The following is a 26,699-nucleotide window of genomic DNA, read 5'->3' as shown; positions in this document are numbered from 1 at the left end:
TAGCTTACCAGGTAAGTTTATATTCTACCTACATAGCTAACCAGGAAAGTTTGTACTCTATCAATATTACTATCCAAGAAAGTTTGTTTTCTACATACATAGCTATCAAAATAAGCTTGAGCTCTACCTACACAGCTAACATGTAACGATTGGCACTTGTGCTCTACTATCCTTCTCAGTTTACCAGGCATGCTTGTGTTGTTCCGGCATACAAATTAGTTAACCAGGTAAGCTTGGGCGCTACCTATATAGCTAAAGATTAAAGATTGGCACTTGTGCTCTGCCATCCTTCTAAGTTTACCAGGCATGCTTGTGTTGTTCCTGTGCTCTGCCATCCTTCTAAGTTTACCAGGCATGCTTGTGTTGTTCCTGCATACAAATTAGTTAACCAGGTAAGCTTGTGCTTTATACAACACGATATTACAATGATTGTTTTTATCTTTGTTTTGGTTTGCTGGGCTCAAGACTCACGCTCACCTGCTCAGCTAAGTTAGTAGATCAAAAGCTTACCTGGTTAGATATGTATGCTTGAGCACAAGAGCCAATCTTCAAATGTTACCAATGTCTTGTGAACATTTGTAAGATAGCGTTTATATGCTTTAATATAATAAAAAGGGGGCATCAGTGGCTAAATAATTGAAGTCTCTTACCTTGAATCACTTGTCCCTCATGGCTGTGGCTTGGGATGTAGAAGTCTTTGATGTGAGGAAGCCATCCACCTATCATACAGAAGGGCTGTGATTCTACTCAGGTGTGTCTGTGCCTGAAGCAGGGGCTGGAAACGCCACCAAATGACATTTAATTGAAAACCCAGCAAACCAAAACAAAGATAAAAACAGTCATTGTAATTCGGTGTTGTAGAAATGCCTTCTGCAAATAATCTTTTAAGATCATTTTAAGTTACAGTAGATTGTATAATATTTGCAATTGTTTTATTTTCTCTGATATATGCATGTGTGAATATTAAGTAGCATCATCTCTAAAAGTAAAATATTTACTGAGCATGAATCCTGAACAACACAGGTGTGTTTGCCCTCTATCAAATCCCTCAATAAAAACTACAAGAAACATACCCAGTCTTTGGTACTATATGCTGGATACACAATTTTATAGTTACAAATTGCAGTAATATGATACATGAAAAAGGAAAGTTTGGTGTCATTTTAAAGTAAGATAAAATCATGCCAGATATGAGATGAAAGAGTGGTGTAAAATTGTGACAGACAAGAGTTGTTACATGCCACAAGAAAGAAAGATGACATGTGCAAGACAGTTTTGTGTCACGGGTAACAGAAATGGGGATTTCAAATGCAAAAAATAAAGTGTGTGTCACATTTCATGAGAAGGAAGGTAATATCACAGTGGTGTCACATATAATAAAGTGAGCGGTGTCACATATAAGAAAGAGTTGTGCCACAAGGTAATGAAGAGGAATGTCACAAGTAGGGAGAAAGTGGTATCACATGTACCGGCAACAGGAAATAGTGGTGTCACATAACATTATTTGTGGTGTCACATATTAGAAAGAGTTGTGCTACATGGTAATGAAAAGTAATGTCACATGTAGGATAAAAGTTGTGTCATATGTTGCAGGAAAGAGTTGTGTCACATGTAAAAATAATTGGAAAGGATATTCCACATGCTACTTGATTGAGCCGTATTACAAGCCTAAAGAGTAAGTAATCAACTGTACTGTAATATTTATTAAAAATTAACAGCGTGATATGATAACACATGCAAGTGGGAAGAAAAACTTACAATTGCACATATCGCCCCTTTGAACTAGAAACAGTTGGCAGTCTTACACACATATTGATCTTGTGGCTGTTGGGAAATTAGGTTTGCTGGAAATGACTAGATGGGTGATGATAACTTAAATACTCGAGTACTCTTCACCTAACATAATCAGCTGTTCTATACCATACTTCAGCACTTCTGTCCTGTATTTGATCTGCAGACTTCTTATTCCTGCATTTTGAGACTGTATGAAGCATTTTACTGATTTATGTAAAAGAAAAAAAAGTTGAGGTAAATGTCACTGAAAAGAAGTTTGATAATTTGGTGTAGTTTTCATGACTCTTGCTTATAAGTTCATCAAAGCTTAAAGAAAAAGGTTTGGAGACCAGTCTTAGAATACGTACTTACCATTGGTTGATTTCAAAAGTATACTCAGGAACAGCCAATCAGATGCTAGAGTTTACAGACTGTTTTATAGTTGGATAGGTAATATTTTTGTATATCGTTGGCCTCAGTTGAAAATGACGTACCTGCATTTTTGCCAAAAAATTATTAAGTCATTTTCGAAAAGTCGAAGTGTTCCCGTTTTGCAATGAATCGCCCATTTGCACAAAAGTACATAGTTTTGAGCACTGGCACCAGATCAGAAAGAAAATGCCTCCGTACGTGTTATACCCTACCCATAGGTATTCTATAAGAACCATGGTCATGAACGGGAAAGTGCACTAACCCGTTTCAATCGTACATTTCTCAACTTAAACGCGCAGTTCGGTGAATGGGTACCTAGTATATTGAACAAGCGATAATTTATCTTCCATCGTGCACCAGTCACATTGTCTCAATATTGCATATTGCTGAAATTATCAACATATTTTATGCTTTCGTCAACGTTACAGAAAAAACTTGCTTGAACTTCCCTAATGAACATCCGGTCTAGAGGTCACGGCAGGCGCACATGTTTGGCGAAACGTAAACAAACAAAAACAGATTTTTAAAAAATCACAATTTTACACTAAAACTCGAAATGATGAATGAAATTCATCTTGTATATGATCTTTAATTTGAAATCGCACATTGGTCTGCATCTGTTCTGTATATTTTATTCATTTTGCACATTTTGCTGCATTTTCACATTTTAGCGAACACGTGTAGTAAAATGACGACTGACATACATTTTCACAACAGCCAATCAGAATGGTTTTGTAATCTAGAACGGAACTTCACCAGGGAAGTTCACGCAAGTTTTTTTGTAATGTTGAAATTACTATAAACTACGCGTTGTTTTACTAAGAAAAAATGTATTGAAAAAATGTGACCGGTACACAATGGAAGATAAATTACCACTTGTTTGATATCCATAGTACACATTTACCGCACTGCGTGTTTTAGGTATGAAATGCGCGATTGAAACGGGTTAGTATATTTTCCCGTTCACGACCATGGTTCTTATAGAATACCTATGGGTAGGGTATAACACGTACGGAGGCATTTTCTTTCTGATCTGGTGCCAGTGGTTTTGAGTGTTTGTTAAAATAAAATGCAATAAATGAAGCTATTTGGAATGCTTTAAAGTCATATTCATGCAGCGGAATGGTGTGGGTTTTGAAGCTGATTTTTAAGTTGTTTTTGAAATTTCGTTCATTGTGTATCCCAAAAAGTTGGTATTTTGCAGGTACATCCTCTTCGACTGAGGCCGACGATATAAGATATATTATTTCAATTTTAGTTCTAGAAAAGGAAAAAAAAAACATGTATATGTTTTTAAAGCTTCAGTTCACTTCCGTTGAACAATCTGACCATAATATTTAAAGAGGCATCATGGTAGAGGCTTGATGGGCGTCTGTGGCTGAGGGGTAAAGATGTATCATGGTAGAGGCTTGATGGGCGTCTGTGGCTGAGGGGTAAAGAGGTATCATGGTAGAGGCTTGATGGGCGTCTGTGGCTGAGGGGTAAAGAGGTATCATGGTAGAGGCTTGATGGGCGTCTGTGGCTGAGGGGTAAAGAGGTATCATGGTAGAGGCTTGATGGGCGTCTGTGGCTGAGGGGTAAAGAGGTATCATGGTAGAGGCTTGATGGGCGTCTGTGGCTGAGGGGTAAAGGGGTATCATGGTAGAGGCTTGATGGGCGTCTGTGGCTGAGGGGTAAAGAGGTATCATGGTAGAGGCTTGATGGGCGTCTGTGGCTGAGGGGTAAAGAGGTATCATGGTAGAGACTTGATGGGCGTCTGTGGCTGAGGTGTAAAGAGGTATCATGGTAGAGGCTTGATGGGCGTCTGTGGCTGAGGGGTAAAGAGGTATCATGGTAGAGGCGTGATGGGCGTCTGTGGCTGAGGGGTAAAGAGGTATCATGGTAGAGGTTTGATGGGCGTCTGTTACTGAGGGTTAAGATCTCAGTCTTCTAATCACTTGTCCCTCAACTCATTAAGTTATGAACCTAGTTTAAATTTGACAAATTTCATTCGACAAGGTCATGGGGCAGGGTTGTGAAAGACTGATCAGCGGTTGTATACAGGTGCTTGCCAGTATCTGTAATATTGCAAAGAGTTGTTGGTATGACCTGAACTATATTGATATGACCTGAACTGTTTTCATATAAACTGAACTATGTTGATATGACTCGAACTTTTTGATATGACCTGAACTGTGTTGGTGTGACCTAAACTGTGTTGATATAACCTGGTTTGCCTGGAACGGCCTAAAACCCAACAAACAATTTAGGCTCCAGATGTTTTGAACATGCAACTGCCTGTTTGATCAGTGTAGTTAATAAAACAAATCTTAAGGTGTTTGATAGTTAATCCACCAGAGAAGTATGGGGTATCAGTATGGGGTATCAGTATGGGGTATCAGTATGATAAATATTGGGACTCGAACGCCTTACTCCCCATTTATCATACTGACCTGTAACAAACTCAATAAGTAATAATCTTGTAAAGCAATTAGGTTAACAATCCTCATCATCAGTAGCAACAACAAAATAATCATTGGCAGCAGCAATATTATAATCATTATTGACAGTAGCAGAATCACTATCTTCATCATTTTTGTGAAACATACTATCATTTTTTTTTCACCTTAATGAACACATTGATTGCATATTGAATACCATCATCACAGTTATCACTAATGATATTCTGAAGAAGTACAAGGATAAAGGATCTGACATATAGCCCACGTTCAAAACCTGTTGCCATAAGAACTTGACTGTTTATCATGGAAAATACCTTTTAATATTGATCTGCTCTGATATGTAGAGGTATAGCCGCTTAATATTAAGGGAATATATTTTCTGCCAATTAATTAATTTGTTTTATCAAATGAAGTGAAAATTGCCTTAATAGCAATATTTTTCTCACAGAGATACATTCAGTTATTGCCAAAATGCTACTTTGCTTGCTAAAATAGCCATAAAACTGTCTATTATTAAATTATATACTGACAAGAGAAATATAATGAAAGTTTATTTTTTCTATAAGATCAACACAGTGCAGATTTTCTTGTGTTTTTATTAATATAAATCTGATAAGTGACAAATAGACAAATTGTTCTAACTTCAGGATGAAAAGAATGATAAAACAGATTGTTACATACAACTTCAAAGTTCTTTAATGTGTGAAAATAAACCAGTCTGCTCTTACTGTAAAGATTTTTAATTATATACAAAATGTTCTGAAGACTATGCAGTTACCTCAACAATGGCCCCGCTGGTATAGGTATACAATGTCAGTTAACCTTATCATGCTGGACACGATTGATTCTGCCTTAAATTGAAAGTTTGCAACCAGTGTAGATCATGATCAGCCTGCACATCCATGCAGTCTGATCAGGATCTGCACTATTTTCCATTCAGTCAGTATTGTTTTGGAAAGCACCCCCTTGTAACAGTTAATGATAATGTCCAAATTAAAAGATGGACATGTTCATTATAGAAAAGCAGGGTCAGGGTTAACTAACTAAATATCCTATTCAGCTAGCGGTCTGCTGCCCATGCACTGCTGTCATTGAATTGGTTAGACTGGTGAAAGCCCTCTGCCAGTTATGTACAGTTTTCTTCTGAATAGATGGTATTTTCTGCTTGTAACGCTGTCATAGAGACAAAGTTTTGGATTTTAGCTGCCATCAGTGTCTTGATTCTGTATTTAATACAGAATGGAAGAGTTCTTTAAAAGTTACTCTGATTTTGTTTGCCTGACTGTTATGAGGGAGAAGTTCCAGTAGCATTTCCCGTTATTAGGGTACGGATATTTGTGCATGATTGCAGTGATAAACTTGTTTTGACGGAAGTATTGAAGTTTTGTGTACCTAGATTCCTTTTCCTATATTGGAAATCATTCTGTTCTATTATAGAGAAAAGCATTTGCTGTGTATAAAGTGGGATAAATATAGAGATATATAATGAAGTGAAGGTGCTTCAAAAATTGATGACTTTTCGGAATAAAGTTAAATGAGTTTTTTAATTGAAACCCATGAATTGCAAGCTCTGAGGATTTACAATACTGACTTTACGTGATCGAATAAGTATATTCTCAGATATAGACGTGTGTCATTTGTTTAATGCGAGAGCAGTTGTGAAAAAGTTGTATTTACATTAAAGTCCACAGTTACCACAATTTCATGTATTAATTATGAGTGCATCGATGCCAGCCGCAGATAAAAATTGTACACGAAAGCTACAGTTTGATTTATTCATTGATTGGATTTTAATCAGGCAAAAGTTAAAACTTTCATGAGGTAAATGTTAAACATTTTTCTAAATTATTTATTTAATTGTATTGTTACAGTATTAAATGATATTGAGCGATATTTAATATCCATCAGAATATTCTTAATACCCTAGTCACACATACAGCGCGGATATCTACGTCTACCCACGGATAGAAACGTAGTAATCCGTATCGATCCGTACCTGAGTCGTACCTTAAAGTAGTAATCCGTATCAATCCGTACGACTCAGGTACGGATCGATACGGATTACTACGTTTCTATCCGTAGCTAGACCACAGTGTATAGACTCTCTGTACGCCCAACCGGAAGTCGCCAAAAACTAGGCGTTCAGAAATCAAAACACAAATTTTTGCTGTCGCGGATGGCTTGGATTTTCACTGTTTATTTCGTTAATATCGCATAAAGTAAGTGTATTTTTAATCTACGTATTGTTTAAGAGCTACTGTTTACGTAGATACCAAACACGCCTATTAAAACTCTTAATATACTTCATTTCAAGTCAAATCAGGTGTGGGTATTTGTTCGATTTTATAATGAAACTATCAATTCTTTGAAATACATGTATCTTGAGCTTTTGCAAAGAATTGAAACCTTCGCTACTTCGTAGATAAATATCTTACGCATCGATAAATACTAGCACGGCCCTGTGGTAACGAATGCGTTTTTAGGAAAGTGTGTTTTTCTGAGACATATATGCCGATTATACTGTCCCACTAGTCGATACATTACTGGCCCACTAATCGCAATTTCTAAAATCCGGACTGAACGCTTAGTCGAAAAACTGTACGCCTATTCAAAACTTCTTTTCATTCATTATTTCAATAATTTGACTTTGTTTTATGATAACCAACAGTTAAAAAGTAAAAGTTATAATTTCTTTCGTTTTCGTAACAGTCACGGACCAGTTTATTTGTTATTACTGCAGTTTCGAATCCACTTTTCGTAAAGGTTAGTGTTTATTAGAAAGTAATTATCAAATTAATTTAGTCTAGCGCGACACAGCCGCGCGACTAATTCAATTTTGTAAATGCACACTAACAAACTCTAACCTGCATAGTGTTTGAAATGATTTTTTGTAATAATGACTAGATTCGTTACACATAAATCACTAGCGCATCATTCATATAATCGTTACGCGGCACAACTCAGTGTTTGATGATCCATTTCCGGCATCTCAGAGACTTGTTCGGACTTTACCTCGGGAACTTTATCATCATTCACAGAAGAAACAGCTGCATGCCGTCGGCGCATGCAGTTGTTGGTAATTTCTGTTTATTTTAATATCCGGCTCCAAATCACCGCTGATATCAGTCAAAATTAAGCAGATTGAAGCTAATATCCAGCTATTTTTCTTTTGCATTAATAATTATTGCAGTAATCGCTACAAATCAAAATGAAAAATGACCTGGCTCCTAATGTTTACATCAGTTGTTCTACACGTATTAAACTAACCACCATCTTGAAAGATAGATGAGCGGACTCGTTTTGGACACTTTGATTGTACAAAGTTTTCATGTAGACAGCGCGTTTGTCTGTTGTTTATGTGAAGTTACAGTAAGTTATAAGCAAAAGTAAAGAAAAAGATGTGACAGAAAAAAAGGTTGCCGAAAAACTTAACTTTAACCGAAACCGGGGCGAGTAGAATAGCACCGCTATTCCCCGAATAGTCGAGCTGAAAATATAAAGAAAAAAGCCAAAACAAAGTGTCCTGTCAAGCTGAGCGGAATAAATATATATTTTTCTCGTATGTTAACGGAAACACGTACACAGATTCTATTTCTTGTCCAAGACAAGGCCATCGTTGGTGAAACAGACCAATATATACTGTTTTACTGTCGCAAGTAAAACACAATACAAAACTTACATTTATAAATTCAATAAGTACAGTGTATAGAGCCTACAAGCTCAAACACGTCGTCATTTCTTTATTGAATAGGCGTACAGTGTTTTGGCGAATAGTGGAACAGTTTTATATAAAGTTTTGCGACTAGGCGGTCAGTGCATAATTCAGATGCATGTTGAATTAAACAATATTTAAGCTATTCAGGATTGTAAATTCATATTTGTAGGTATAAACTCATTTGCATGGATTTATAATTTTCAGAAGCGGTTCTGACACGTATTTCACTCGCAGTTCCTAAATAATGGGCATTTTTAGCCTGAATGCATCGTCTTTTGCTTTGACCAGCTGGGTTTTGGGTAAAAATACGTTTTAATTTCATGTGTTAATGTCTATTTAGCGGCTGTTTTTTGCAGAGACATTTATCATACATTGAAAAATATGTACAACAAGAATATTTATTTCAAATAGCCAAAGAAAAACATAAAAATACTCACTACCGACAGCTTCCAAAAATTTGAAAAACGAAAGTGAACGCCTAGTTATTGGCGACTTTCGTTTGGGCGTACAGAGAGTCTATACACTGTGTAGACGTAGCTATCCGCACCGTATGTGTGACTGGGGTATAAATGTACACAGGGATATTGATAATTTAATCCTTATCATGTTGGACACAATTGATTCTGCCTTTGCGACCAGTGTAGATCATGATCAGCCTGCACATCCATGCAGTCTGATCAAGATATGCACTGTTCGCCATTCAGTCAGTATCATTTTGGTAAGCACCCCTTTTAACAGTTAATGGTTTACTGTCCAAACTGAAAGATGGACAAGTTCATTATAGAATAGCAGAGTAAAGATTACTGTAAAAGCAGAAATTTTCCGGAGGATTTTCAAATTCAAATGTGATAACATTTTTACAATTTAACGAATATTTAACCTCGCAAACATACTCAAAAGTTAAAATTCGTGAAATTTAGACCTAGCGAAAATAAGTGCTTTTACAGTAATTGATTTATCAGTTTGCTTATTGTCCTTGCAGCCAGCAGGCTAGCCTGGCTCCCTGGCTGCATGGCTATTTCTGTATATAAATATTGCAAGCAAAATAAGAAAATCTTAAGCCTCTAAAATAGCACATTTTATCTGATGGCTGAACCAGACCTATGTTCGGAGCCAGGGGCAATAAAAAATGTCAATGTAGAAACAACCTGCTGGAGTTACTTCCCTCTTAATGAATAAACATACATATGTAAATTAGAACAAACATAGGGCCGGGAGCCAGTCTACCAGCAGGCTAACGGTTAATGTTTCAATGGGATTGGGGTCAGGTGGCTGAGCAGTTGATGTTTCGCTTGCCCTCATGTCTGTGGGTTCAAAAACTGACATGAGTTGTAGAATTCTGTCGTGTAAGGAAGGCATCAGACTGGCTTAGAAAGGTTAGCAGTTTTACCTAGGCGTACCCCTTGTACCCTGAGCAGAATGAAATTTGCAGTATGACATAAGATATTATATTAACTTCTTTATATGGCGCTGAACACTATAAATAGATGTTACAGTAGAAGAAAATCAATCAGAATTGATCTTTTATCAATACCACTTAATAAAATGACATTTGCTGCTGCGAAATGCACTTAACATACTGTGTACTTTGTTATATATACTGTCAACTGTACAGTGCATGCTGTATACTGTACTTTACATGTTCTGTACTGTACTATGCATACTGTGTATTGTGCTTTACATACTGTGTACTTCACTATTCATACCGTATACTGTACTTTAATACTGTGTACTGTATATATGTATTGTATTATACATGCTGTGTACTGTACTATTCATACTGTGTACTGTACTATACATACTGTGTACTTTACTATTCATACTGTGTGCTGTACTATACATACTGTGTACTGTATATATGTACTGTACTATACATGCTGTGTACTGAACTACTATACATACTGTGTACTGTACTATACATACTGTGTACTGCACTATACATGTTGTGTACTGTACTATACATATTGTGTACTGTACAGTACATACTGTGTACAATACAATACGTACTGTGAACTGTACTATACATACTCTGTACTGTATTTTAATGCTGTGCTGTACTATACATACTGTGTACTGTACTGTGCATGCTGTGTAGTGCACTATACATACTGTGTACTGTACTATACATACTGTGTGTTGTACTCTATGTACTGTACTATACAAACTGTGTACTGTACTATACATACTATGTGCTGTACTTTAAGTACTGTACTATACATACTGTGTGCACTGTACTATACATATTGTGTGTTGTACTATACGTACTGTTCTATACATACTGTGTACTTTTCATTACAATCTCATTTCTAGTTGTCACTGTTTGGGTAAAAAAAATGAAAATAAAAATCATCACTTTTCTCAAATATTAAGTCAAAATATATTATTGTGCTATTAAGAAATAACAAAAAAAAAAAAAACAACACGAAAATAGCAGTATTAATTATTTATACAAACCCATTCATTATGTTAACTTCCGTTTAATCATTCTAAAAGCATCTGAGAAGTTTGTTCCATTTAGAACTGCCTTTTTTTCTTTGCAAGAATACTGTGCGCACTTAGCTCAAACTGATGGTCTCGAGGCGTATTTAAGTTCAATGTTCAGGTCAGCAGCAAATTTCCTAATTTCAGAAAATTATGCAAAAAAATAAAGTAAAGAAAATGCAGAAATTAAAATTTAGTCTCACACTATTTATTTCAGCAAGATGCCGAACTTGCAGTTTTTTGCAGATTCCCTTTATTGACACCATTAATGTTTGACACCATTCATGTTTGACATGAAGTAATCAAAATAGTGCATTGATTTTCAAGGATTTTGTGATATGAACTCCCATGTTAAATGATAGGCAAAAAGTTTGCATTTGAATAGTTACTTATTTAGTTTATAACAAAAGCCATTTGCATAGAACAAAAACACCACAAATTTAGAAAGTTTTAATCTCACTTTATTTTTGCTGTGACAAATTTGATTGGAAAATTACTTTGAAAAAAAGGTAAAATCAAAACATCCAATTCATAGAACCATTACAGTCATGCACATACTCTTTTTGCTTGTTTTCAGCAGAGAATCTATAGATCAATTGTAATTGATTTTCAATAAAACATGTTTAAATGCCATAATCATTTGTCGGATATGTCAAATGACACAACATAAAAGTATTATCCGTTTCACATGGCACTCATATGGCACAACTGGCTCTGCCTCATGTTATATGGCTTGTTTGTTTGTTTTTATGCCATTTTTCAACAGTATTTCTGTTATGTTACGGTAGGCAGTTAACCTAACTAGTGTTCCTAGATTCTGTACCAGTACAAACCTGTTCTCCGCAAGTATCTAACTGCCAACTTCCCCACATGAATCACATGTGGAGGACGAATGATTTCAAACACAATGTATTTTATCAAATCGTCACGGAGAACATCCGCCCCGCCCGGGGATCAAACTCACGATCCTGCGATCTGTAGATCTGCGCTCTCCCTGGCGGGTATTATACGGCTCTTAGACTGTAATTATATATATAGAATATATTGACTATAAATATCCATCTAAGGTAGTAAACTATTTTATGTGTATGCATTTCATTAGAAATGACTTGGCGTAAGAATCTTGAGTTAAATTACAGCTGTAAAACAACCGTAATAAGTGAAACAAGAAAATTAATTTAGTATACGCAAGAATTTCCGGAAACATCAAGTTTTTATGCTTGTTCATATTACCACCTTTAAGAAGGTACATTTAGAAACAGCAATATTCTTTATTAGAGTACATGTATAATAAATAATATGAAACCAAAAATGTAAAAAGCCATTACTAGTTTTAATAGTTGTAAAAAATAGAAAGAATCGTTACCAGTTATGAGTTTATTAGAGCATTCATTGTTGTGTTAACAGTTGTGTGTTTATTATAACATACAATGTTGAGTCACCACCTTTGTATCTGTCATAACATACAATGTTGTGTTACCAGTTGTGCGTTTATTAGAACATTCATTGTTGTGTTACAAGTCCTGTGTTTATCATAACATACAATGTTGCATTACCAGTCGTGTGTCTATCATAAAATACACTGTTGTGTTACCAGTTGAGTGTTTTTCATAACATACAATGTTGTGTTACCAGTTGTGTGTCTGTCGTAACATACAAAGTTTACATAACCTATAACAAACCTTATATGTCTTTCAACACATTACAGTATCCATAACCAAATTTACATATAGTCCACTACATAGTTTACATTATTCATAACCCAATATACCTAATCTATGACCTGATTTGCATTATCCATACTCGGTCCATGACCTAATTTACATTTTCAATTACCCAAGGTTGAAATACTTGAAAAAGTAGTCCATCAGTAGTAATGAGGGATAACCTCAATTGACCATATAAACATAGTTTATACAGCAAGCAGGCTATACCGATGCCCGCTGGACAAAAATCCCCACTGGAAAAATAACTTGGGTGTAAATGGGTAGGTAAAGTTGTTTTTTTTTATTCATTTCTATTGATTTGAAACCAATGCTTGCAATATGACTTGGCAGTTTTGTTATGGAATGGGTATGGCTTACTTAACATCTTCTGGTCTGAAAACGATTGTTATATTTTTCGAAATAGCCTAACAATATTTTTCAGTCTGAAAAATCTCAAAAATAAGTTTGGAAATTGATTGAATCTCATGTGATTAGACTGAGTGGCTTCAAGGTTTTCCTCTATAAGACGATTATGACTTCTTGAATTCTACTAGGACAACAGACTGCTCATTTCCCTGTAATCATTTCCTCTTGGTTAACTCATAAATTGGCTATATAATTGTGTCTATCTGTCATTATTTATGTATCCTGACTGTGTCTGTATGCTCTTCGGTTGTTCTGTCTTGAAAATGGACAAAAATCAATCCCTCTTTCCAGATGGCAGCGGCTAGATTTGGCATAGATAGAAAATACATCTAGGGTAGGAATTGTTTTATAGAAATGTCACAGAACATTAAGCTCACGCTGCCATTATTTCTGCATGATGATTATCTTTGTTACAGAAACAATTAACCATAAAACAATGGATGTGGACTGCAAATTCCACTAATTAACCGTGCTAATTGGATTTATAGTTGTCTTGTACCACTGCCTGATTAGTTATTGAGGCCGCACAATAAAGTTGGGCATTGTGCTCACTGCTACAAGAAGCCACCATGGTATGACTTGAACAAACACAAACTTTTTACAAGATAATGTTTTAGAGGTATTTGTTGTTTTGCTGTTCTGTATGGTTTCATAGTAATGAGCTAATATGTCAAAGGTGATAATTGATTCTATACGACAACAACAGACGTGGTTAGGCTTCAGCTACCATTGAAGTGGCAAAATATCAAGATATCTTTATCATAGTGGTGGCTTCATCCCCTTGTTTCCTCTCAGACCCCAACCAAGCTTCAGCATGACCTTTGTCCAATTGTCCGTACCCTTTTATTCAAGATCATTATAACTTTCAAACAGGCTTAATCATGGCCTTCATCCAACCTTTCATCATTTAGTTTATACATAATTTATTTAAGGTCGATTGTGAAGGAAGTTCTACAACTTATATTAATCACTCTCGACACCTCATTCCTCGTGGAATCCATCGCCACGTTGGTATGAGAGAAGAGGCCAATTTCCCTTTTTAATGCTGAGCGCCAAGCAAGGGAGCCACTGGTACCATTTTTCAAGTCTTTGGTATGACGCGGCCGGGGATCGAACCCACGACTTCCCGCGCTCGAACCAATTTATTAACCGGGCCAGTCTATTTTATAAGTAACAACAACACGGTTGACCCATTTAAACAAGTTGTATATACAATACATGAATGTTATGACACAACGTTTGTACTAATATTTGTATATACAAAATTCTACAGTTGTTGACTGTTTAAAACATCTATAGATATAAAAAAACGTTTAATTTCAATTTTGATAACATTTCGTTTTAAAATTGGAGGGAAATACATTTGTAATGAGAAAAAACTGTAATAAATCATCATATTAAAGGGAAGTAATTCTGAAGAAAAATACACTTATATTTTCGTAATTGGGTTGATAATTTTATGACACATGGACAGGAAAAGATCAGTGTTGACTTTTGACCTTCTATTGTGATCTTGACCTTAGAGCTAGGGGTCTGGGACTCAGTATGGGGAACATTTATGTCAGATATTAATTGATCACAGCGTTATGGAAATGAAAGGAATAAAAACCTATTAACCTTTGACCTCTGTCTTTGACCTTGACCTTTGAGTTAAGGTGAAGTTTTGCTTTAGACTGTCTCATTATGGGAACATTTGTGCCAAGTAATATTAAAATCCCTTTATGGATGACAAAATTATTGACCATACAGTAAAAAAAACTATTGACCTTTGAACTCCAACTGTGACCTTGACCTTTATGCTAAGGCCCAGGTGTTGCAAATGACATGTAGTCTTGTTATGGGGTACATTTTTGCTAAGTAATATCAAAGTACCTCTAGGGATTGTTGAGTTACAGACCAGACAGGAAAAAAAACCTGATTTCCATTGAACTCCAAGTGTCACATTGAGCTTTGAGTTATTGTCAAATATTTGTTGTCTACAAAGCATTAATGACAACTAGATATTTGTTATGGTCAGTATCAAGAGCAGACATGATGGAATATGGACCAAAAGTTCACCTTATGCAAAATAAAGTTGAAGGATGGATTTTATCTGTCTTAGGGACAGTTTGTGCTATGTTCAGTCAAGGTTTATAAGGGCATACGACTTTGTTCAATTTTGAGAAATAATGTCACATAATATATTTAATATTGATCAGAAATATTTTTGTTTCTGCAGTCTTTGAATTTCTCTCTGAGCAGTTAAGACCCATCTGGAATTTGTCTTGAAATATATCCTTCATCTTCGAAATGTTTGAAAATTGAAAAGACAATTTGTTTTTAGTGTAAATTCCTATAATAGATTATTGTAGAATAGACCTATAGGCCTTGACAACACTACCGCAAACTTAGTCTCATGTTAACCATTTTCTCAGTGGTGATGTCTCATCAATAATGAAAAACGCAAGCTTTGAACTTTTAAAATGAGCTGTACTGCAGTCTGCCATGCCTAAAGTAAAATTACAACTGATACCTGAAATAATTGGTCTAAAAATTCAGCTATTCCTTAATTTTAGCCATGGCAATACTTAATTCTATTCTGCTTTTGTTCTGGAAATCAGTGCCTTGAGGTCATGGATATAAGCCAAGATTCAAGGTTCAGTTGTAAAATTAGGTTAGGAAGCTAGTCTCTGGATATGGCAATGACATTGGTTAGTTGCTCTGAAGACTGTATCTAGAAAGGCTGGTCTTCATACTTAATTTTAAAACTTGAAACAAAGGCTGAGTTATATAAATTAAATTTTGAGACAAGTCTGAGAATACATGTTTGCTATTGGTTAGTGTCAAGGTAGTGTGCAGAATCTACCAACAGATATATGTACTCAGGTGTTATAAGTCTAGTTACAAGATACAACCTTGATAGTCATTAAGAACACAACTAGTTTTTGCCTTGAGGTCAGTCTATCAGCATCAATGAGGTCTCTGAGCCTGCTTTTTTATGTGTTACGCAGAAGAACATGCGTTGTTTCAGATTTAATACCAAATTAAAATTTAGAAGAATTTAAATTGCTGTGTAGTAGCTTTTATTTCTATAGGGCAGTGGTGCATGCGGAACATTTGTCGGGATCACTGCAGTAAACTACAGAGCACAGAGCACTTTGTTTTACAAACCATCAATTCAGCTATAACAAAGTAATCCATTGATGGACCTTCATGAAATGTAACACAAATATAGATCACTATAAGGCGGTGCTGCATGCGTATTTCTCGTATCTCTCATCAGGATCTCTGCAGTTATTGCCTTTTATATACAATTTTAAATTCTAATTAGTGATATCATTAAATACTATAAATATATTTTAATAGATCACAAAATACACTTAAATAAATACTAGTAGTAAAACGTACAGTACTCCATACAAATTAATCTAAAATACTGCCTTGAATATGTACCTCTGCACTGATCCGCTGCAGAGCAATTTATAACTATTTAAAAAACCGTGTCAGTCCGTTGAATTTTAACATTTCCCGGACTGACGTTTAATGTGCACCTGCGTCAAATACAAATTTCCAATTTGTTCTAAATATTCTAGAAACTAATTCTCAGAATGGACTTCAGGTGACAAAATTATCTTCAGTTCCAGGGTGTTAAATTGTTTTTGGCTTCATACAGGGAATTGCATAAATTATCAAGTTCCCAAGGAAAAAGTGTCAAAGGTGCTCACTATAGATGTTTTTATAGATAAATTGTTACTTTCATAAGTACATTAATCTACATTTAGCAGTTTCATTTCTTGACTTAATTAGAAACTAACAACAACAACAGTCATAAATTGTTCATATTACACTTCAGACCCAAACAATTGAATATGCCAGTCAGTATCACAATGACTTTGGTAATAACTGATTTTGTTTCCTCACCAAGAATTTAGTCTAGCAACAATTTATACGGTAGTGCCAATAGATTTAAATATGAAACAAAAGGGCAATGATGGCCCTATATCACTCACCTGAGTTTAGTTCTTTGTTTAAACAAATTTCTTTCTTTAAGCTTACTAACAAAAACTAGGTGAATAGGTCATCGTAAAGATTATTCAAGGTAAATACTGAAATCTGTTTAAAAATTAAACATGGTGGTTAATTCTTTTTGCTGAAGCTCCAAAAACAAGAAAGTAGGTCAGTAGTTCAGGGTTGAGAATATTAAAGATGAGTATTGAAATCAGTATCAAAAGTTATGTTAATGTGGTCCAAATTTCTATGCTGTGCATTCACAAACAAGAAAGTAGATCAGTATGTCATGATTAAGACAATTCAAGATAAATATTGAAATCTGTATCAAACATTGTGCTTGTGGTCCAAATTTCTTTGTCACTGCTTCAAAAACAAGTAAGTCTATGTAAGACAAGGAGCCACGCGGGTGTGGCCTATATTAATCCCAGGGTAATGATTTGAACAATCTTGGTAGAGAAATTCTAGAGCATAACACATACTAAATATCTGTGCCTTATAGTTTAAGACAATTTTAAAGAGTTTCCCTGTACAAGTCTATTCAAATAATGTGCCCCCGGGGCGGGGCCATATTTGACCCCAGGGGAATAATTTCAGTAATCTTGGTAGATGACCACTAGATGATGCTACATACCAAATATCAGAGCCCTAGAACCTGTGGTTTTGTACAAGAAGATTTTCAAAGCTTTTCCCTATATAAGTCTATATAAACCATGTGACCCCGGGGCGAAGCCATATTTAATCCTAGAGGGTGAATTTAAAAAATCTTGGTGAGAGACACTAGATATCTACTTCAATATAAAAGCCTAACCTGGTTTGGACAGAGGATATTAAAGATTTCCTTCGGTTGCATGGGTAACCAAAGCTGTAGGATTTAATTCTTGAACTTTTGAAGACATCAACATAAAAGTGAAAAGATCTAAAGGGTGTGTCTTGTTTCACAGGGATAGAAAGGCATGCACACAGCTTTGGGACACATTCTTAACTACTCTGCCAAAGAGGCCGCTCATATGATGCACTTGATCAATCGCCATATTCTTCATGGAACACAGATCTCAGAATTTTCTGCAATGCTTGAACATTGCTTGAACATAGACCAAAGAACTTCATAATCCTATTTGATAGATGACCTGTCTTTGTAAGAAGATTTCAGCACAAATAACTTACACTGATTCCAACATGAATAATGTACACTGGCAGTAAGCTCAAACCTGATTAATTATAGAATACAATAGTTTTTTCAAAGAAATGAGAATGATTATAAAAACAAAACAAAACAAAACTGGTCAACCAATCAAAGTATTTAAAAACATTTGACTGACCAATGATATGGTGCAAAGCTTTAATTGGTATAATTATATTACTTTGAAAGTATAATAAAACAATAAATATATATCTGAGTTGTTATCTGGTTATATGCTGCTGTAAACAGTGACAAATTTACAGACATACTGGACTTAAATTCTTGTATCAGAAATTACTGGAGAGATAATGCCATTATTACCACAGAAAAGAACTTATTATTGTCAAATAAGCCGCGCCAGGATCCATGCTGTTTGCTGTCAAAGCCTATTGCAATTAGAGAAACCGTTAGCGAACATCATGGATCCAGACCAGACTGTGCGGATGGGCAGGCTGGTCTGGATCCATGCTTGTCGCAAAGCCACTATGTTGGTTTTCTCATGGTGCGGCTCAAAGAAAGTATCCTGTGAATTCCTATCTGCAAGGTCTACTCATGTGTTATAACCTGTGACATACAGACCACTGTTGCTGCAAATTTAAAAGGCCACTTTTTGTCATTTTCAAGTATGACTTTTATCTACGTGTTTGACTGTCATTGAAGAGAAAGCTGCTGATGAGAAATTTCACTAAATTACAAAACATGTGGCAAAGAATTTCATTATAAGCTACAATTTAGTTTTCTATCATTTCACATCCGGACGAATCATTTTCTTGAGAGAAAATTGGTTGGTAATGAAATAAGCTTTATCATTCTATTTTATTGCTCTGTTGCGTATCTGTTGGCTGATATCGTATTTATTCCGCTGCTGCTCACTCATTGAAATAAAACCTGCTTCTTATCGAAACAAATATTAAATCATATTTAGATTTAAAGGTAAAGGCAAAGTTGTAAATATGTTAATTCCGTCTGCTAGGATTACTTAAATTATTTAAAGAAGTGAAAGTAATTTCAAAATCGGCTTAAAAATGTTAAAGTTATGGGCATTTAAATATTTTATCAAGATGGCAGCCATTGTGTTTCAATGGCAACAAAAAACGAAATGGCAGATTTATATAATTTCTAAAAACATATTTAAACTGCATCAACTTATTTCTGTAAACAAATTTCAATAATTTTACCAGCCATTATGAAAGACATTATCATGTTTTACATCTGAAACATACAAAATTTAACTATTTAAAAGATTATTTGCTAAATAAAGAATTCAGCAGTGTGTAAATGAAGTCATTAACACACTAACATGGCTGCCTCCATGATCAGTTATTTTGTTAAATATTTTTTCAAAAGGGGTCCAATCTTAAAAATTCTTTCAGCATTATGAAAGGCTTGAGGATGGCTTTCATATGTAATTAACTTATTGTCAGGCATTCCTTGCCCTTTAAATAAACGTGTCAAATGAAATATCCTGAACCCGTCTAAGACAGTAATTGATGCGCTAAAGTAAGAGTTTAAGAGTTTTAATTGACGGCTTCTACCAAATGGCTTTTCCGAAAGGCTGAATAACATGAAATATACGTTCTTTCACCAGTGAATGATGCTTTGTTTAGCTTGTGCTAACAAAATCCGATGATAACATTTCAATAGCAGGCTTCAAAATACTCGATTTTTTCCCTGATTTAAGGCAGAAAACATTATACCAATTTGTTCATTAATCACTTATTAATAATGCAAAAATCTTATCTAGTTTTCACCCAAGATAACCTAGTATCTAATTTGGCCAAGACTTCATAGACAAACATTTTTACCATGTTTTATGTAAATCAAGTAGATCATTAACCAAGTTTTTCAATGAATTGACCTAGTGACATGGTTTTTGAACTCATGTATCCCATTTTTGCACTTGACCTAGATTTCATAGACAAACATTCTGACATAGATTTATAATGATCAAATAGAAAAAGAAAATTTTTGTATGGTTTGACCCAAGGACCTATTTTTTTAAATCACCCAGTTACAAATGTATCCTAGATTGTAAGCAGACAAACATTTAGACCAAGTCTCATGAAGATCTGGTAGAAAATGTGGCCTTTTCAGTGTTAACAATGTCCTTCTATGATTTGATCTAGTGACCCAGTTTTTGAAAGAATATAATCCAGTTTCAAACTTGACCTAGATTTCATTCTGGCAGTTTTATGAATTCCAAGTAGTAAATGTGACCTTTAGACATTTTAGAAATATTGTAAAAATGAATTTCGTGTAATAAATGTTGATTCTATGGAAGTGTGTAAGGGTCATCAGATGCTAATATGTTTTATTACGGTACAGCGGTGGAAAGGATACATAAATGCTTTGATCCCAATGAATGTAAAAGTAAATGCACAATAGTATGACATTGTATTCCAATTGAAATACCAGAACATAAAAAGAAACATAAAAATGTGTACGTTTCATGCAGGAATAACACCTATAATTCATCATTTAACACCAATGAAGACAGTTTCTAAAACATGTTTCTTCCTAATGTAACAATACTTTAAATACAATTGGGTCAGGAGACAATTTGCTTGGGGAAAACATAGACAAATTGGAATCACTGTTTCATAAATATTTGCCACTGTGGTAATTTTTAAAATGCCAGACAACATATTAACTAATGGGTTCAACATGCTGTGAAAAAGACCAGTCAAAATTGAGAAAAATGTTCTAAATCAAACTTGAACAGATTCCCAAGGTGGTATGGGTAAAAAAGCAATCAGTTTCATTGATTTATCTGTCTTGGTGTGAAGCTACTGATTAGTGTGCCCTTATTTAGACTGCTGTCTGTGGATTACTTTACATAATCGAAAAGTGGGATCATAGTGATTAAGTTTGTAACAGTTTTTGAAATATTTATTAATTTCCAATAAGTGAAATTGATGTTACAGAATGTTGAAATTTTAAAGAAAGAGGACCATACATTCATGAGTCATCACAATCATATATCTCACAACTTTGCAAATATTTATTCTTTCAGACAGTAAACTATCTTCCCATGGAATGAAATGTTATTCTCATTTTGTTACTTGTACAGTATGGTAGTGGTTTCTGCAGCAGTGTGCAATATAGTATTGGTTTCTACAGTAGTAATAGGTTTTATCATTCATCAACCAACCTTTCTGAAATTTTGCTTTTCCAGACAAACATTTTTTCTTCTTCACTCGGAAAAAAACCTCATGAATATGGTAATAACTTCACTACTTTTTAGAGCAACTATTGTTTAAAGCTTCTAGAATTTCCATTTCAAAATAGCAAGTAGGGGTAATTGATTCTTGTCCTTGCTCTTTTTCAAGTAAGTTTTACAAGACAGCCATTAAATATGAAAGTTCTAATGAGTGCAGTCCATTGTGAGGTGCAAGAAACTGCTTTTGAAACTTTTAAAAAATTACAAAATGAATTTGATTTTGCATCTCATACTGACACTATTAGAAACTTCAAATGCCTAATAAGATCTTTGGTGAAGCTTCAACAATAATGACTAAGACACTGAACTGCATCGATTACCCGGCTATTTTTATAAAATTTGTTCTGGTTAATAGAGTGCTTCGCACAAACTCAGTGAACAGATTCTACACATTACTAGTTTTAATCCGTACTTGACTGATATTAATTCACACAATACTTGCTTGAATTAAAAGAAAACAAAGGGCCACACATGCTAGTGTTACATGTCCATATCAAGAGAAGAATTCTCTTTCTGTGAGGAAACTGGATCATTACATTTTATCACCAGGGTGTACTCTTCAGAAGTTTTCCCCATGGAGGAAGAAAATATCTATATCTAAAGAACTAACTGATTTTTTAAAACTGGTTATTTTGTATGTCATTATACCAGTCCTAAGAGTTAAAATTTGTTTGTATCACAACTTTTTGCATAATTGTTTAGCATTTATAACATTTTCTGCATTCATAATTGGTAGAGAAATTGTCAAGAATTCCATTTACCATTGATTCCTGGTCCTTAATTCAGACACTGTAAACTGAAGATTAGAGACTCCTATAATCTCTGAATCAAAATAAATTCATTAAATATTTAAGTCCGCTTTACTTGTAAGGTTTCTACAGTAAACTAGTTATGCAGTTACCAGATTTTGTTCTTTTGAATTTGAAGTGAAAATAACAAAGTGCTATATTTATGTATTTTCAGGGATTGCTGACTGAACGCTTGTTAATGCAAAATTTACGGATTCCTTCATCAAAGCTATGATAGTATTTTAATTGTACACAATGGAAATAAAGCCCTCCGATGAACTTCCGAATTCATGAATTTCAGTTATGGAATTAAAGTTTGATTTGTACAGTTTTCCTAGTTATTATCCCCTGCCAAAGGTGGAAGGATATAGATTTGGTGTTGTCCATGGAGCTTTTCATCCATATGTGTGTGTCCATACAGAATTGAAGATGCTTCTATAAGTATTTTTAACAACAAATATGGTAAAACAATCTTGACTTCATGTTGTCAACTACGATGACTTGAAAGTTAAATGGTTGACTGACCCAAGATTTACAGATTCTGCCATCAAAGGTATTATAGTATTTTAATTGCACGCAATGGAAATGAAAGTCCTCAAATGAACTATGGGAAAAATTAACAGACTTATGTATTGCAATTAAGAAATTAGTTTTATTTTGTACATTTTGCCATTTTATCTCCATGGTAACTATTGCCTTCTAATAGTCAAAACTGAAAATTTAATCAAAGTAACAAAACTTTATTTATCTCTTTCATCGGGCAATCATCATTTATAAGTGAAGACTTTTTGCATACTATTACATCATTTCAGTACACTGATAAGGACTTTTTTGGTTTTAGCCAAAATGGCTATTTTGCTGGATTTACGGAAATTTAAATGTGACTGTTGTTTAATCCTGAGGGTCGACGCAGTTGTTTAATCCTGAGGGTCGACGCAGTTGTTTAATCCCGAGGGTCTACGCAGTTGTTTAATCCCGAGGGTCGATGCAGTTGTTTAATCCCGAGGGTCGACGCAGTTGTTTAATCCTAAGGGTCGACGCAGTGCTTTTTTACCATCAAAACAGTTCTATTCAAGCAGTATAATCTGTGTCCAAACTTGCAACCATTGGAAGGTTCTTACTGTGTTGGTAAGATGCCCTGAAACATTTTAGTCTAAATTGCATTAAATGTGCCTATTTAAAATACAATCATGATCAGAGTCTGGTCTTCATGTTGTCTCAATATTCAGGCGGATTATTAAGTCTGTAGAATTTTGATTGCATGTTAACGATTGCATGTTAGCAGTTTTAACCAAATCCATTAGTAAAAGATTAACACACTGCCAACATTTTATTGCATTGCACAAATAAGTGTATAATTAAATGCAATGTAATGCATATTTATTTTTTGGGATTTGAATAAATGTTTTGTAATTGTCAAGTAACATATATATTATTTATATGTATTCATCATCTGGTATGATCTATCCCTTAACAATGTTGAAGATGGTTGTTGTGTTGTTATAGTGTCTTTTGACGTCATTGTTGATGATAATACATTCAGAAAGTATGTTTTGCTTATGTTTATGCACTGCACTTTCACACTTATAAGAGATTTTTTATGAAACTTTATACGCATAATCACCATGGGTTGTACATGTGCATGACATATTTTTTCTGCATTAGACAAAATGCGTATATCATATTATTTGTTAATGGAAGTTAAAAGTGGTACAGCCCGCTTCCTCAGTTTTCACTGGATTTGAATTTAACTTTGTACATACCAAAATGAAAGGTAGATTTTAGGGTCATTTGAGGCTTTTGACAAAGCAGGTATATAAATCACTTCCAGTGATAGCTCAAGTTTAATTTTAACCTTAAAATGAACAACAAAAATGTCTAAACTAATGCCCTCTTAAAACTGAAAATGGACAACTTTGCAAAATTTTCTAGGCTAATGCCCACTTGAAACTTGAAAATGATGACGTCGCAAAATTTTCTAGGCTAATGCCCTCTTGAAACTGGAAATGGATGACTTAGCAAAAAGTCCAGACTAATACCCTCTTAAAACAAAAAAAAATGTACAATTAGCAGAAAAAGTCTAGGCTAATGTCCTGCTGGTAGATTTTCAGATTAAACTTTTATTCCTATCGGACCTAAGTCTGCATGTGCCATTTTAATTACATTGTAATTAAGTGATTCAGTGCTTCACTGTTATTTATAGTAAAAAATTGAGAAAACAGTCAAATCTAGCCTATTGTGAGAGTAAAGCCAGAAGGTTCTAGAGTAATTATCCTGTAATTAATGTTATTTCGACCATTTCAATCTGGGTTTTTGCATAAAAAACTGCTGTAAATCGTGAAAAGAATGTAAAATGCTACAATTTTTTTTTATTTCGAGTTTGCTGTTATGTCCTCTTCCATTTAAAGCGCCACCCATCAAAAGTTTCTGTCATGAAATAGTAATTTTCCTTAAACGTAAGATCACAAGAGGGCAGGGGACAGTAAATTTGTAAATTCCACACATTTGCATTGATACCAGTGCAAAATACAATCATAAAAAATACATTCTGCGAAATATTAGAGAAGAGTAGAGTGAGTGTATATACTTAGCACTACAACATGTAAAATTTTCAGCCTGCCGATTTTATTGTTTTTATGATACAAATGTGTAAAATGTCTGTTTCAGAACACTACATTTTGAGGCAAAACGGCTCAAATTACAAAACTAGTGAGACCTGTTCTATAGTATCTGCAATTGACAGACCAATACTTTTAAAGCATGTGACCAGACAGAAATAATGGTGGTAAGAAAAGTGTCTCATAACTATTTACATTTTTTTTTTGCAAATTTAAGCTGAATCTAGATGGATGGATGACAGTTTCCATATTGTATATGACTTCCGATAGCTCAGGTAAGATTTTAGATTCGGCCGTCTACATGGAGTAAGGAAAATCAAATCAAGCATTCATTTATTTCACACAACAATAGACTGTTAGATCATAAATTACCAGTTGAATATACATCTACCGATTTTATTATGAAAATTATCGTGGCCACAATATGAAACTGGCCCCTTCCACTCAATGCTTCTGTACTAGGATCAAAAATTTGTGTCAGTTATGAGTAATTCCCCTTGAATTTAGTTTAAGGTGTCACAATGCTAGTTTCTTGGTTTAACCATTATAATGCAATAAAAATATTTATGTTATGAACACCATAAACCCTGACTGACAGAAAAGCATGTTACTGTTAATCTGATAGTATCTGGAATAGTTTAGTTTTTGCTGATACTTTGAAAAAAAAACATTATTCTCAAATTCGAACAAATGAGAATATGTACCAGAACACTGTTTCCAACTCTCTTCAGTTTGAATTAACATGTGTTTTTTTTTCACCAGATACAAAAAATACTGATATTGTCCTTCCAGGCTTCAATACAATCTGTTCTTAATGTTTCAAAGAAGGATGAGTTGTCTTAAGACTAAATTGAATATGTACTGTGAGCAGGGGGTAGATGATGAGATAACATAATTAAAGGAGACTGGTACATTGTATTTAGATCTCTTTTCTTCACCATTCTGTCATTGAGGGATGTTTTGTAGTATTTTATTTCAATGTAAAACTGTTATCTCTTTAATAAAGGTGTCAGGATTCTGCTGAATTTGAACATTATATCCAAGCTTATCATTTAATTTAGATGAGAAAAGACTAGTTTAAAGACATTAGCGGGTTTCTAAAAGTTCAGTTTAAAAATTGTATTATTTTGACTACGGTATAAAATTAGGTTTCTCAAAAAAATATTTGCTTTTCATTCCGAGTGAAAAAATATTAGGTTTTCACTCAGATGGTGTTTTAAATATACATTTTCCTAACAAAAAAATTCATTAGGAATAAAAGTTTAAAAAATTATTATTTGAATTATTATTACCTCCCTTTGCCCATCTTTGTTTAGCAACCCAAGATACAAATGCAAATGTAAAACTAGAAATTATATTAAAATAATTGACCTTCATAATTATCTTCCCCTTAAACTTATAACCTCAAAAAAATAGTCTCTTGGATCATACACCCAGGCGCATGGTTTTGTGTTTTGAAAACACATCTTGTTCTCAACTGAATCCTACACTTATCAGGTTTCCTTATCTGGTTGCAAAAAAGGAAATACTGAAAATCTAAGTGAGAGAATTCGGTACGTTGACTCAACTTTAATTGGAGCATCTCTTGATGTGTTTTACTAGAGAACAGGTATCCATACTAAGTACAAATCCTCTGGGAGACATTCAGCTCTTTAAAGCTCTTCCAAAAGTTAATACAGCAAGTTAATTTAAAGATTTGAATTGTTTTTAATTAGGTTTCTTTTGAACAAAACAGGCTCCTGAATAATCAAGTTTCTCCAATCTTTTTCTTGGAAAACACTGGGATTATTACCAATCAGTTTAAAAGATTTAGAGTTTTATTCAAATTGGCAGGGTATTAGATGTCAGAAAGCTTCTCATTAATGGAAACTGTTTCACTGTTTCCAGTTCTTAATCTGGAGTAGGTGAAGATTTCAATTTTCAAATATT

This window comes from Mercenaria mercenaria, chromosome 5 (assembly GCF_021730395.1).
Source record: "Mercenaria mercenaria strain notata chromosome 5, MADL_Memer_1, whole genome shotgun sequence".
In the NCBI taxonomy this organism is placed as follows: Eukaryota; Metazoa; Mollusca; class Bivalvia; order Venerida; family Veneridae; genus Mercenaria; species Mercenaria mercenaria.
Note: the sequence above shows the minus strand (reverse complement) of the source record.